Source organism: Dipteris shenzhenensis, chromosome 20 (assembly GCF_047967505.1).
Source record: "Dipteris shenzhenensis isolate YYH24624 ecotype China chromosome 20, Dip_SZ_1.0, whole genome shotgun sequence".
Taxonomy (NCBI): Eukaryota; Viridiplantae; Streptophyta; class Polypodiopsida; order Gleicheniales; family Dipteridaceae; genus Dipteris; species Dipteris shenzhenensis.
In genome coordinates this window covers 51,915,987-51,931,668 of record NC_141615.1, presented here as the reverse complement: position 1 = coordinate 51,931,668, position 15,682 = coordinate 51,915,987, and positions in this window count along the sequence as shown.

The following is a 15,682-nucleotide window of genomic DNA, read 5'->3' as shown; positions in this document are numbered from 1 at the left end:
TCAAAACATCCGTCTAACAGTGCGTTAAAAAGCGCGTCTACACTACTACACACGCATCCTATTGCGACGTTTATGTACCGACGATTAGCGCCCGCTTAGCGTTAATCGTCGGTATAAAAATCGGGTGTCGTAAATCGTCGCTATATAGCGACTTTTACTAAGCGTCGCTATATAGCGACGTTAGTAAAAGTCGCTATATAGTGACTTTTAAAGGTCGCTATATAGCGACACTGAGACAATATATTATAGCGACGTTTTACAGAGAGGTTTTTTTTTTTTTTTTAGCCTTAAAAATTATTTTCTTCCAATGACAAAATTTTTTAAATTTTCATACATGTTTGAGCTCATAGAGAATTTAAAAATGAGAGCATGTACATCAAGCCTTTGAAGCTCATATATTCATGTCCAAGTTTGAGATGAGAAAAATCAAATTAAATAAGAGCATTTACATCAACTGTTTCATCTTGAGCCAAGTCTAAGGCGCCAAGCAAGTCTATCTCCAACTCTATACCGAGTTGATCTCCTATATCATCATCGTACTCTAGCATCGTACGTTCACCTAAAAGTATTTGATCATCTTCTTCAATTAAGCTTAAGTGTGGTGATTGATCTTGACAATTGTTGTCTTCCTCATCAATATCGTGATCTCCATCCTCCTCCCGTGCGATGTCATTATGCGCATCTTCCTCTTGCCTCATATGGTGATCTACATCTTCTTCGCTAGATTCATCAATTGGATCCGGCATTGGTAGTGGCATCTCCATATCCACATCTCGATCTTCAAAAATCTGCTTACTTCGTGGTGCAACTTGGATCCCGTACCACCATCTTGGATCAGAACGATCCGGATGAAAAACCACCTATATTGAAGATGAAAAATCACGTGCCAAATGTCGTCAATTATATATATATATCAATGGACTTAAAAAACGAAAGCTTCGACTAATTAAATCATTAGTATGCACCTGCTCACAGTGCTCGAGAAGAACAAAAGTATCACTTTCATCGGTCCAATGTTTGGTGGAGTCTATTGCAAAGAGACCGCTACTATCTTTTCTCACAGTCGCATGGGGACCGTTGTAAGTAGTTCTAAACCATTTTACATCAAGAATGAAAATAGTAAATCGTCTGAAATCAATTTCATAGATGTCGCGTATGGTTCCACAATAATCCAACTGTGAGGAGAGAAGATTGGTATCCGAAGCACTTGCTCGGCTATCTTGTGTGAAGTTAGCCATGACTCCACAATCATACGTGACTCTCTTTGAATCAATGCGTTCTACGCGAAAATGTCGTCCATATGACCATAATGCACTGTACTTTTTGTACTGTAAAAGAGCATCATTAAAACAATGAAGATGCACCTATTTTATAGCATATATTGCCACAAATAATTACTTAATTACGTCAAGAGATAAGAAACTTACATGCACCATACATCCAGATGATAACTCCCGCTCACGCTCGTTTATTGTCTCTCCATCACGTTCGGCTTTACGTATAGCTAGTTGTAGCCAATCAAGTGACATGTGAGTAGGGAGAAGAGCCAGATCTCGTGAATATGGTTGTGATCGCCTGTACATTACTCTGAATCTCGTCCTTGCATTTATTCTTTCTGCTTTGGCCACTTCATATCTCTCAATCCACTTCTGCATCTCAGGGCTATTGAGGATACAAAACTTATTGAATTTCTCCATTTGCTCTTCGCTCATCTTTCTTTCAATCCCTTTTCCTTGGGGGACCTCGCCAATGATGCGATCATCATCCTTGTTGTGCCAAGCTTGCGGCATATCAGGATCTGTGGATGCAAGAAACTCTGTGATATATACTAATGACTCTTGCACAAGCCATCCCTCTGCCATGCTTGCTTCTGGTCTTGCTCTTTGTCTTACAAACCCCTTTAAAGTTTTCATAAACCGCTCGAGAAAAAACATCCATCGATTATGAACGGTACCTGCTATAGCCACCTCATCAACTATGTGCACAAGCAAGTGGACTTGAGTTGTCATAATGCTTGAGGGAAAGTGCTTCTCAAGCAAGCATACGGCTTCGATGGATTCCACCCTAGCCTTCTCGATGCTCGATATAGAGATCTCTTTTTGAGATATCCACCTATTTCACATGTCCATGCATATGTAAGATATTTGAGATATCCACCTATTTCACATGTCCATGAAGAAAATACATAATGCGAATTGATAGTAAGCATACCTCACAATACCATAGATCTTGAATATAGCATTTCTAACATCTTCTTGTAAGCACCCTTTTATTGTAATTGGAAGGATGAACTATCAAAGCAACAATGAAATCATGTCAACAATATAACATAATAATAATTACGCTAATGCATCACTATTATCGGTACACTAATTCTACTTAGAATACCTGTAAGACCTTGTGTCAATCATGGGACTTGAGGCCACTAAGCTTATTGTCCTTTGAAAATGCTCCTTTCAAGCAACGCATGTACCCTGTCGGTGTTTGAAAAGAGGCAATGTCTGCCTTGATCGCTGCCTCCTCCCTCGTAGAGAGGATCCACGTTGCTTTCGGGAGGACAACTTTTCCTGAAGCATGCACTTGGGGCCACAAACGAGACATCCTATTCATAGCACGCAAGTCTTCTCGCACTCCTCTCGAGTCCTTGGAACCAACCAAGTGTGCCCAAATGGTAGCCCCCACATTCTTAAAGATATGCATGGGATCCAAGAGATGATTGATTTGTAACTGACCCCAATAAGGAAGCTCGTGAAAGATCGATAGCCTCTTCATACCAGGAGGAGGTTCCTCTCCATTCTCCCTCCAAGCTTGAATCCAATCACTTGCTTTCAAATATGATGGTGGTGGATCAAGCTGACCTCCACGTGCGAGATGGTCGAGCGGAAGGTATCGAGCATGACCTTCATAAACATTTTTCCTCATGTGTTTGGAGTAGCGTGCAAGCGATTTCAGAGTGGGTCCACAAACAGGACAAGCATGGTACCCACTTGTAACAAGTCCTGCACGCGTGCATGAATATGTTAGTACAAGACATGCGTGCAAAAGAGAGTAAAAAAAGCATAATCCCTCATTGTACATGTAAAGACATAACCACGTACCTGCGCACTCTCCATATCCTGGGTAGTCATGCATGGTCCACATCAAGATACCCCTGACTAAAATATCATTGGTATGCCTAGGAGCTCTGGAAATATCAAAGACCTGCACTCCTCTCCATAATATCTGTAACTCCTCTATCAAAGGTGCCATGTACACGTCCATGTTTTTTGCCTTGTACTTTCCTGGCACAAGTAGTGCAAGCATGAGGTGTCCCTTTTTTATTGTTAGCCATGGTGGGATATTGTAATTCACCACGACTATGGGCCATGTCGACCAAGATGTCGAGCGTAACCCGAAAGGATTCACGCCGTCCATGGCTAGCCCAAGATGTAAGTTGCGTGGCTCTCTCGCAAAGTCCGGCCACTGATTATCTATGTGCTTCCAAGCTGCACAATCTGTGGGAATCCTCAATGTGTGATCAGTGGACCGATGAGATGCATGCCATGTCATCAACTCCGCTATGGATTTGCATCGAAACATGTGTTGTATTCTTGCAATGATGGGAAAGTGTCTTAAGACCTTTACTGGTATCCTCTCACCCTGCAAGTCATCTCTATATCGTTGTTCCCCACACTTTGGACAACTAGCCAAATCTCCATGCTCACGACGAAAGAGAATACAATCATTACGGCAAGCATGGATGGTATCATAATCCATACCCACCATTGTTAGCATCTTTTTCGCTTCATCTCTTGATGCGGGCATGGTATTTGGTGCAGGCAACATCTTTTGGAGCAACCTATGACAAAGACACTATCCAAATGATGATTCTCAAAACAAACAATATCCAAATAATGAGTTAATCAAATTAATGCAAGGGCTAACCTCATTAAGGCCGAGACACTTGTATCCGACCACCCATACTGTACTTGTAGATTCAAGATTGAGAGACAAGCACGTAGTTTAGACATCCTGGCACCCTCGTACAATTGTGTTGATTGCAACTCTCGCATTTTCACCTCAGACTCTAACATCACGTGTACGTGGGATGTAGTGCCCCTAAAAATGGAATCCATCATGTCGACCATACCCTCGTCGTCATCCGGGAGACTATAGTCTTGTTGAAAGTGAGAAGGTATATGTGTACCCTCATCACCCTCGTCATCCTGTCATAAGCTCATTCGTGTAAATAGAAGATCTTCTAATTCCGGGTATACAATAAGATTGCGAACTTAAATAGCTTTGACTTACCGATGATCCATCAACATGTGCAACACCAACGGGGGGTACTGGTTCCGGCTCCTCCCCATACATCCGCAAGTGGCACATGATAATACGACGTTGATGTCATACTTCTCGCTTGCAATGAGTGCAATGACAATATAACCTCTCCGTAAGCCACTTCGTGCTCCCGGGCGTTGGCACATCATCGGATGAGCTTCCACTCGTCCCTTCCATCTACACTTATAAAACCAAAACATAAGAATGAAGAGGAGATGTACACAAATATGAGCATAGCATGTTTAATTTGAGCTTCTCTTGAGGCTATATAAAAAGAATGACGTCGCTATATAGTAAGGATTGAAACAAAAAATCCTATATAGTAAGGCTATGTAGTAAGAGGAGATATTGACAATTATAGGCATAGCATGTTTGAGCTTCACAAGAGGCCACACAAAAAAATAAACAGTAAGCGTCGCTATATAGCGACGCTCTGTTTCGTCTCTATATAGCGACGTTTTTAATTTAAAACGTCGCTATATAGCGACGCTTTAAATTAAAAACGTCGCTATATAGCGACGCTGTGGGTTAAAACCCGAAACGCCGAAACGCGCGGCGTTTTGCTCAAACCATTCCTAATCTCTCAAGTAAGCAACCCAAAATCTCCTCCCACCTATTTTCACTGACCTCCCATCTATTCCAAGCAACCTCCTACTCTATTTCCCACTCCTCACCCTTCTCCTGCCTCTTGTACACCCTCTCTCTCCTTTTTCCCTCTTTGGTTTCCAGAAAGAAAGTTCTTCAAGAGGTGAGTTTCTTTCAACAATGTAGGTTGTTTGTTTGTTAGCTTTGGTTTTGTGAGTGTTTCTACTTGTATTGCTAAAGTTTTAAACTAGTTTTCATGCTTGATTAGAAAGGATTGAAACAAAAAACGAAATTTCAAGAAAGAAAGAAAGAAACTCACCTCTTCTTCCTGTATTTCTCTTCCTTCTCTTCCTTCTCTTCTCCTCAATCTCCTCCTTTCCTTGTCTCCTCAATCTTCTCTTTCCTTGTCTCCTTTCAAGAAGTTGCTTTTGTGATCTCCTCTTTCCACTAACATCTTATTTGAAAAAATGGGTTGTTTTCTCTCTTTTGTAGGGCCAGTCCACTACACCGAGCGGGGCATACTCTCTCTTTTGTGGGGCCAGTCCACTACATCGAGCGGGACATACTTTTACAGTTAAGTGCTTCCTCTTCTTTCCATTTAAGCTTTTTGTTATTTGCATTGGCCTGCAGCTAGCACCTTAAGCACTAGCTGCAGTGATGGGCGTAGGAACCCTCTCTTCCCCCTTCTCTTTTTCTCATTTTTCCCCCTTCTCTTTTTTCCCTCTTCTCTTATTCTCTCTTTCCCCCTTCTCTCTTTCCCCCTCTCTCTTTTCCCTTCTCTCTTTCCTTTCCCCCTTATTCTCTATTTCCTTTCCCTCTTATTCTCTTATGCTTATGCTTCTCTCATTCCCCCTTCTCTATTTCCCCCTTCTCTCATTCGCATAAGCTCTTTTTCCGCATGAGCTTAAGCTCCTTCTCTATTTCCGCATGAGCATAAGCATGAGCTTATGCTTATGCTTATGCTTATGCTTATGCTTAAGCATAAGCATGAGCATAAACTCATGCTTATGCTCATGCATGAGCATGAGCTTATGCGTAAGTTTCCGCATAAGCTTATGCGGAAATAGAGAATGAGAGAAGCTTATGCTTCTCTCATTCTCTTTTTCCGCATAACCTCCTTCTCTTTTCCCGCATAACCTCCTTCTCTATTTCCGCATGAGCATAAGCTCCTTCTCTTTTTCTGCATGAGCATAAGCATGAGCTTATGCTTATGCTTATATAAGCATAAGCATAAGCATAAGCTCATGCTTATGCTCATGCATGAGCATGAGCTTATGCGTAAGTTTCCGCATAAGCTTATGCGAAAATAGAGAATGAGAGAAGCTAATGCTTCTCTCATTCTCTTTTTCCGCATAAGCTCCTTCTCTCTTTCCGCATAAGCTCCTTCTCTTTTCCCGCATAAGCTCCCTCTCTATTTCTGCACGAGCATAAGCATGTTCTCTTTTTCCGCATGAGCATAAGCATGAGCTTATGCTTATGCTTATGCATAAGCATAAGCATAAGCTCATGCTTATGCTCATGCATGAGCATGAGCTTATGCGTAAGTTTCCGCATAAGCTCCTTCTCTTTTTCCGCATGAGCATAAGCATGAGCTTATGCTTATGCTTATGCATAAGCATAAGCATAAGCATAAGCATAAGCTCATGCTTATGCTCATGCATGAGCATGAGCTTATGCGTAAGTTTCCACATAAGCTCATGCGGAAATAGAGAATGAGAGAAGCTTATTCTCTTTTTCCGCATAAGCTCCTTCTCTTTTTCCGCATAAGCTCCTTCTCTATTTCCGCATGAGCATAAGCTCATTCTCTATTTCCGCATGACCATAAGCATGAGCTTATGCTTATGCTAGCATAAGCATAAGCTCCTTCTCTATTTCCGCATGACCATAAGCATAAGCTCCTTCGCTATTTCCGCATGAGCATAAGCATGAGCTTATGCTTATGCTTATGCTTCTCTATTTCTGCATGACCATAAGCATAAGCTCCTTCTCTATTTCTGCATGAGCATAAGCTCATGCTTATGCTCATGCATGAGCATGAGCTTATGCGCAAGTTTCCGCATAAGCTTATGCGGAAATAGAGAATGAGAGAAGCTTATGCTTCTCTCATTCTCTTTTTCCGCATAAGCTCCTTCTCTCTTTCCGCATAAGCTCCTTCTCTATTTCCGCATGAGCATAAGCATGAGCTTATGCTTATGCTTATGCTTATGCTTAAGCATAAGCTCATGCTTATGCTCATGCATGAGCATGAGCTTATGCGCAAGTTTCCGCATAAGCTTATGCGGAAATAGAGAATGAGAGAAGCTTATGCTTCTCTCATTCTCTTTTTCCACATAAGCTCCTTCTCTCTTTCCGCATAAGCTCCTTCTCTATTTCCGCATGAGCATAAGCATGAGCTTATGCTCATGCATGAGCATGAGCTTATGCGCAAGTTTCCGCATAAGCTCCTTCTCTCTTTCCACATAAGCTCCTTCTCTATTTCTGCATGAGCATAAGCTCCTTCTCTTTTTTCGCATGAGCTCCTTCTCTCTTTCCGCATAAGCTCCTTCTCTATATCCGCATGAGCATAAGCTCATGCTTATGCTCATGCATGAGCATGAGCTTATGCGTAAGTTTCCGCAAGAGCTTATGCCGAAATAGAGAATGAGAGAAGCTTATGCTTCTCTCATTCTCTTTTTCCGCATAAGCTCCTTCTCTCTTTCCGCATAAGCTCCTTCTCTATTTCCGCATGAGCATAAGCATGAGCTTATGCTTATGCTTATGCTTATGCTCATGCATAAGCATAAGCTCATGCTTATGCTCATGCATGAGCATGAGCTTATGCGCAAGTTTCCGCATAAGCTCCTTCTCTATATCCGCATGAGCATAAGCATGAGCTTATGCTTATGCTTATGCTTAAGCATAAGCATGAGCATAAGCTCATGCTTATGCTCATGCATGAGCATGAGCTTATGCGTAAGTTTCCGCATATGCGTGAGCATATGCGGGAATAGAGAATGAGAGAAGCTTATGCTTCTCTCATTCTCTATTTCCACATATGCCGAAACATGAGCATAAGCTCATGCTCACCTATGAGCATAAGCATAAGCTCATGCGGAAAAAGAGAAGGAGCTTATGCGTAAGTTTCCGCAAGAGCTTATGCGGAAATAGAGAATGAGAGAAGCTTATGCTTCTCTCATTCTCTTTTTCCACATAAGCTCCTTCTCTCTTTCCGCATAAGCTCCTTCTCTATTTCCGCATGAGCATAAGCATGAGCTTATGCTTATGCTTATGCTTATGCTCATGCATAAGCATAAGCTCATGCTTATGCTCATGCATGAGCATGAGCTTATGCGCAAGTTTCCGCATAAGCTCCTTCTCTATATCCGCATAAGCATAAGCTCATGCTTATGCTCATGCATGAGCATGAGCTTATGCGTAAGTTTCCGCATATGCATGAAACATGAGCATAAGCTCATTCTCTATTTCCGCATATGCTGAAACATGAGCATAAGCTCATGCTCACCCATGAGCATAAGCATAAGCTCATGCAGAAAAAGAGAAGGAGCTTATGCGGAAATAGAGAATGAGTTTCCGCATAAGCTCTTTCTCTTTTTCCGCATAAGCTCTTTCTCTTTCTCTTTTGCGTGAGCATATGCAAAAATAGAGAATGAGAGAAGCTTATGCCTCTCTCATTCTCTATTTCCGCATATGCGGAAACATGAGCATAAGCTCATGCTCACCCATGAGCATAAGCATAAGCTCATGCGGAAAAAGAGAAGGAGCTTATGCGGAAATAGAGAATGAGTTTCCGCATAAGCTCTTTCTCTTTTTCCGCATAAGCTCTTTCTCTTTCTCTTTTGCGTGAGCATATGTGGAAATAGAGAATGAGAGAAGCTTATGCTTCTCTCCTTCTCTATTTCCGCATATGCGGAAACATGAGCATAAGCTCATGCTCACCCATGAGCATAAGCATAAGCTCATGCGGAAAAAGAGAAGGAGCTTATGCGGAAATAGAGAATGAGTTTCCGCATAAGCTCTTTCTCTTTTTCTGCATAAGCTCTTTCTCTTTCTCTTTTACATGAGCATATGCGGAAATAGAGAATGAGAGAAGCTTATGCTTCTCTCATTCTCTATTTCCGCATATGCGGAAACATGAGCATAAGCTCATGCTCACCCATGAGCATAAGCATAAGCTCATGCGGAAAAAGAGAAGGAGCTTATGCGGAAATAGAGAATGAGTTTCCGCATAAGCTCTTTCTCTTTTTTCGCATAAGCTCTTTCTCTTTCTCTTTTGCGTGAGCATATGCGGAAATAGAGAATGAGAGAAGCTTATGCTTCTCTCCTTCTCTATTTCCGCATATGTGGAAACATGAGCATAAGCTCATGCTCACCCATGAGCATAAGCATAAGCTCATGCGGAAAAAGAGAAGGAGCTTATGCGGAAATAGAGAATGAGAGAAGCTTATGCTTCTCTCCTTCTCTTTTTCTGCATAAGCTCCTTCTCTTTTTCCGCATGAGCATAAGCATGCGGAAACTCATTCTCTATTTTATGCATAAGCTCCTTCTCTATTTCCGATGCCTATGCTTAAGCATAAGCTCATGCTTATGCTCATGCATGTGCATGAGCTTATGCTTAAGTTTCCGCATAAGCTCATGCTTATGCGTGAGCTTATGCGGAAATAGAGAATGAGAGAAGCATAAGCTCATTCTCTATTTCTGCATAAGCTCATTCTCTATTTCCCACTCTATTTCCCCCTTCTCTCATTTCCCCCTTCTCTCCTTCTCTATTTTCCCTCATCTCTTTCCCCTTCTCTATTTCCCCCTTCTCTCATTCTCTATTTCCTCATTCTCATTCTTTTCTTTCCTTTATATCTTCTTTCCCTCTTATCTTTCCCTCTTCTTTCCCTCTTTCCTTTCCCTCTTCTTTCATTTCCCTCTTCTTTCTTCTTGCCTATGCCTATGCCTATGAGAATGCTCATGTTTGTTTTTTGTTTTCTGTTTTCGTGTTTGTGTCTATGTTAGATATCGGATCACGTCACTCATCGGACGAGTACGGACAGCCTCGCAGGAGGAGAGCTCACGATCTATATGCTCCAGAGGACTTTGATTCCTCTCAGGCGACTACCCCGAGGACTACCCCTGGTCCCGACTCCTCTCGGTCCTAGCACTGTGACTACCCCTGGTCCGACCCCTCTTCCACATAGCACTGCGACTACCCCTCAGGGGACTCCTTTGCTAGCCGCGCATGGCTTTGTTGGGACTCCCGACGAGTTTGTAGCGCAGATGAGCAGCGCAGATGAGTGATGAGGCAGCAAGATTCTTCTCTCTGCTCTCTCAGAGGACCTCTGCAATTCCTTCCCCTACACCGACGGGTGGACGTACTGCCCAGCCATCCCCTCGCGCCCCTTCGACCGCGGGATCATCACCTGCGCATGCCTCCCGCAAGGGAAGGAAGAGTAGGATGGGCGGCTCATGTTGTGCTGACTCAGGAGATGTAGACGAGTCAGCACACTCACGCTCCTTTAGGTCTCCACTTGGTCCGGAGACACAGTATCAGTCAGGTCCCTTTCCGTCTCCTACCCCCACAGCTACTCCTCGATCCGGAAGCGGTCGCGCAGCTTCCACTCCTTCAGACTCTGCTACCGTCAGTCCCCCTTACTCATCAGGGGATCTCTCCTATCAAATCACATCTGCCGGAGAGATAATAGAAGACAAAAAGGGCAAAGCAGTGATGGCTGCCATGAGGCGGTTGATGAGTCATCACTTCAAGAGCGGCATAAATATCGATTGGCGGTATCAAGATGCCCAAAAGAAGCAGGCGGTGATCGATGAGTTAAAACAAAGATATCCTAATCCGCCAAATGTGGAGTTTAATAACAATTATATGCTCGAGCGCATGGGTTTGGTCCTAAAGCATCGCAGATCAACCATGCGTGCTTCCATTACAAAGGGGTTGGCTAAACCCAGCTGGGCAGACAAAGCTGATTGGAAGTACTTCAAGAAGCAACATAGGGACCATCCCGAAATGTTCGAGGGTCAGAGGAGGGCTGCGAAGAGACGGCTGGACGTCGTAGGTACTTCGCACTTTGGTGCAGGCGGATGGTATGCATTCGAGGCAACCGTGGTAAGTCTACTTCTTTCCATTTAATGTATTGTTCTATTTGTTTTACTTACATATTACATGCACTTTAGCTAACTCTAACTCTCGTAAATTGGATCCACAGCAAGCTGCAATGGGTCGTCTTCCTACGGATGCAGAGACACGGCGCGCATTTCAGATAGGAACAAAGCCATGGTTCATTGAGCAAGAGGCAATGGGAGCGACAGTCAATTGGGCTGAGGTGGCTGCTCGCACGGTATAAGTTTACTCCTACTTGTAATCTCACTTTTTAATTTAAGTTCCAATCTAATTTTTGATTTATATGGTTCACTCTTAGGGTCAAAGCTCAAGCGTCCCATCATCAGAGACGAGTGATCAACAGGGGCAAGGATCGGACGCGGGTGCCGAGGACGAGGGAGAAGACGCAGGTGTCGGAGACGAGGGAGAAGATGCAGGTGCCGAGGACCAGGGAACAGGCCAACAAGACGATTCGGATTCGGATTCGGATTAGTAGTGGTAGTAGCATTTTGTATATCCGCTCGTTAGAGCAATTCTGTATCGCCCTTTCACAGGGTAATTTTGTTACAAACACAGTTGTATATGTATATGCATTTCTTCCTCATCGTTCACAAGAACAATTTTGTATCACCCTGCAAGCAAGGGAAATTTTGTTATAAAAAACTTTCTTTTGTAATTACAAAAAAAAAAAAAGGATTAGTGGGGCTAAACAGGGCCAAAAGGAAGCCCTGTTTAGCCCCACTAACCCTTTTTTTTTACTTCTGTTAATCGTCGCTATATAGTGACATTTACCAATGTCGCTATATAGCGACGATTAACAGAGTCGCTATATAGCGATGTTTTTTTCGTCGCTATATAGCAACGTTTGCATCGTCGCTATATAGCGACGATTAACAGCGTCGCTATATAGCGACGGTTTATAGCGACGCTCCTTTTTCGACGATTTTAACGACTTTTATAGCGACCTTTGCGCCCGTGAAAAAAAAAAAATTTAATGTAAAAAGCGTCGGTATTTCCATCGGAAAATGGCCTATGCCTTGTAGTGCTACCATCGCGTCTAACAGTCCGTCCAAACATCCGTCTAACAGTGCGTTAAAAAGCGCGTCTACCATCGCATCTAACAGTTCGTCCAAACATCCGTCTAACAGCGCGTCTAAAAGCGCGTCTAACAATTCGTTCAAAACTCCGTTTAACAAATCGTCTGTTTGAGCGTCTATATATGCGTCTGTGTGTGTCTGTAACAAGCCAGACGCGCATATAGACGTGCCTGTAGACGCGCGTTTAGACCTCGTTTAGACGCACCCTCAGACGCCTCTATACACGCGCTCCGACAGTCGAGAATACTCAAAAGTGGAAAAGGACGTTTCGCCCGACAAAAGAACGTGTCGCTCATACCTAGATGCTGCGTTTCGTGGATGCGAAAAAGTACAAAACTGGAAAGAGCAAGCAAGAACAACTTCAAAAGGACTTACTTGGAAAAAGGTATGGAAGCTTCTTTCTTTTCCAAACTTGTTTCTTCTCCTTGTTCGTACTCCTCCTCTTCTTTAGACTTGGAAGCAAGCTGTGTAGGTACGGTCCCTTTGTCTTGAGTGAAAGCTTGGAACTATGTATGGGAGGCTCTCTCTTAAGCTTCGAATCTATAGAACTGCTAATAAAGAAGGAAGAAAGCCGCTCGCGAAGTTTAAGTAGTCAAAAGAAAAGCAAAGCGAGCGGCGCGCCGAAAAGCAGGTTTAAAAGTCGCGGGTATAGTCGCGTCTATTAGCGCGTCTATAGTCGCGTCTGAATACACAGAGTAAATGCGTCTACAGGCGCGTTTAAATACACAGAGTAGACGGGCATTTAGACGCGCAGGTAAACGCGATATTAGACGCGACGATAGACGCGGTGATAGACGCGACACAGAGTTTTTAAGTTAAGCATTTGAAGAAGAGCAAATTTGGTGGGTTGTTTGTTTGTAGGATGTCTCCATCTTCAACAAGCAGCTCCAGTGAGGATGAATCCCTCCGTATCCACCATCGCGAAATGTGGTTGGAGCAAAAAATCAAATGTCTGTGTGATCGATGTCGAGGAAACATGTATCGTGCACGCAGGATTACGCTCAATCATATCTCAAAGTATGGAGAATGGGATGTGACCGTAAACAGGGTAAGGATTTGTAAGTTAAGGTTGATTGAGATACCTATGGGTGTTCATATGTTTGAGTTATAATGATCCCATTTTAATTTGATACGAGAGGGGAGGGGGAGGCCGCTGCCACGGCAGTGGAGAGGGGGGGAGGGAGGGGAGGGAGAGGGGAGGGGAGAGGGAGGGGGGGAGGGAGAGAGAAGGGAGGGCGGCGAGAGAGGGAGGGGGGGGGAGAGAGAAGGGGGGGCGGCGAGAGAGAGGGGGGAGAGGGAGGGGAGGGGAGGGGGAGAGAGAGAAGGGGGGGGGCCACTGCCGCTGCCGCGGCAGCGAGAGAGGGGGAGGGGGGGGAGAGGGAAGGGGGGGGGCGGGGGCAGCAAGAGAGAGGGGAGGAGAGAGAGAGAAGGGGGGGCCGCTGGCACTGCCGCGGCAGCGAGAGAGGGGGAGGGGGGGAGAGGGGAAGGGTGGGAGGGCGGGGGCAGCGAGAGAGAGGGGAGGGGGAGAGAGAGAAGGGGGGGGCCGCAGAGAGGGGGGAAGCCGCGAGGGGGGGAGAGAGAGAGGGGAGGGGGAGGCCGCTGCCACGGCAGTGGAGACGGGGGGAGGGAGAGGGGAGGGGAGAGGGAGGGGGGGGGGAGAGAGAAGGGGGGGCGGCGAGAGAGGGAGGGGGGGGGAGGGGAGGGGAGGGGGAGAGAGAGAAGGGGGGGCCGCTGCCGCTGCCATGGCAGCGAGAGAGGGGGAGGGGGGGGAGAGGGAAGGGGGGGGGTGGGGGGCAGCGAGAGAGAGGGGAGGGAGAGAGAGAGAAGGGGGGGGCCGCTGCCGCTATCGCGGCAGCGAGAGAGGGGGAGGGGGGGAGAGGGAAGGCGGGGGGGCGGGGGCAGCGAGAGAGAGGGGAGGGGGAGAGAGAGAAGGGGGGGGCCGTTGCCGCTGTCGCGGCAACGAGAGAGGGGGAGGGGGAAGAGGGAAGGGGGGGCGGGGGCAGCGAGAGAGAGGGGAGGGGGAGAGAGAGGAAGGGGGGGGGCCGCTGCCGCTGCCGCAGCATCGAGAGAGGGGGAGGGGGGGGAGAAGGAAGGGGGGGGCGGGGGCAGCGAGAGAGAGGGAGGGAGAGAGAGAGAGGGGGGAGAGGGAGGGGAGGGGAGGGGAGGGGAGGGGAGAGAGAGAGGGGGGAGCCGCTGCCACTGCCACGATAGCGAGAGAGGGAGGGGGGGGGAGAGAGAGAAGGGGGGGCAGCGAGAGAGAGGGGAGGGAGAGAGAGAGAGGGGGGAGAGGGAGGGGAGGGGAGGGGAGGGGAGAGAGAGAGGGGGGAGCCGCTGCCACGACAGCGAGAGAGGGGGAGGGGGGGGGAGAGGGAAGAGAGAGGGGGGGCCGCTGCCGCGGCAGCGAGAGAGGAGGGGGGGAGAGAGATAAGGGGGGTAGCGAGAGAGAGGGGGGGGGAGAGGGAGGGGAGGGGAGGGGAGAGAGAGAGGGGGGGCCACTGCCGCAGTAGCGAGAGAGGAGGGGGGGGAGAGAGAGAAGGGGGGAGATGCGAGAGCGAGAGAGAGGGGGAGGGAGAGAGAGAGAGGAGGGGGGGCTGCTGCCGCGGCAGCGAAAGAGAGGGAGGGGGGGAGAGAGAGAGAGAGAGGGGGGGAGAGAGAGAGAGGGGGGGAGGCCACTGCCGCGGCAACGAGAGGGAGAGAGGGGGGAGAGAGAGAGAGGGGAGGGGGGGAGGTCGCGGCAAGTGAGAGAGAGAGTGGGGAGCGCAAGTGAGAGAGAGGGAAAAGGTGAGGAGAAAGGGAGAGAGAGAGAGAGAGGGGAAATGAAGAGGAGGGGAGAGAGTAGACTAAGATGAGAGGAAACGTAGACTAGAGCGGAGAGGAAAGAGAGAGAGAGAAGAGTGAGAGAGATGAAAATTTAGAGAGGGAGGACACGAGAAAGTACGATCGAGATAGAAAATCTTACCAATGAAGAGGAGAAATGAGTGGGCGACGATCGAGACAAGATAAAGGAGCTACGATCAATGAGGCATATGAGAGGAGATTGGTATGTGATTTAGTCGAAACTTAAACAAACAAAACTATAAACCTTCGTGTTTGATGAAAATTTAGAGAGGAAGGGCACAAGAGAAAGTACGATCGAGATAAAAAATCTTACCAATGAGGAGAAAAAATGAGTGGGCGACGATCAAGAAGAGATAAAGGAGAGATGTTTTGATGGAAGAATTTGGGAGCTACGATCAATGAGGCATATTAGAGGAGATTGGTGTGTGATTTAGTCGAAACTTAAACAAACAAAACTATAAACCTTGGTGTTTGAAAAGAGAAACGTGTGGAAACTAGAATTTCAAATTTCTCGCCTTTTTTTAAACTATGAATCCTTGTGTTTGAAAAGATAAACGTGTGAAAACTTGAAAATTGTGATAAAAGACAACCTTGTGTTTCAAAAGACAAACGCATGGATGTGAAAATTGTGATAAAAGACAACCTTGTATTTCAAAAGACAAACGCGTGGATGTGAAAAGACAAATGTATGCTAAAAGCAAAACTTGTAGAAACTTGAATTTTAAATTTTTCTTTGTTTTTGAAT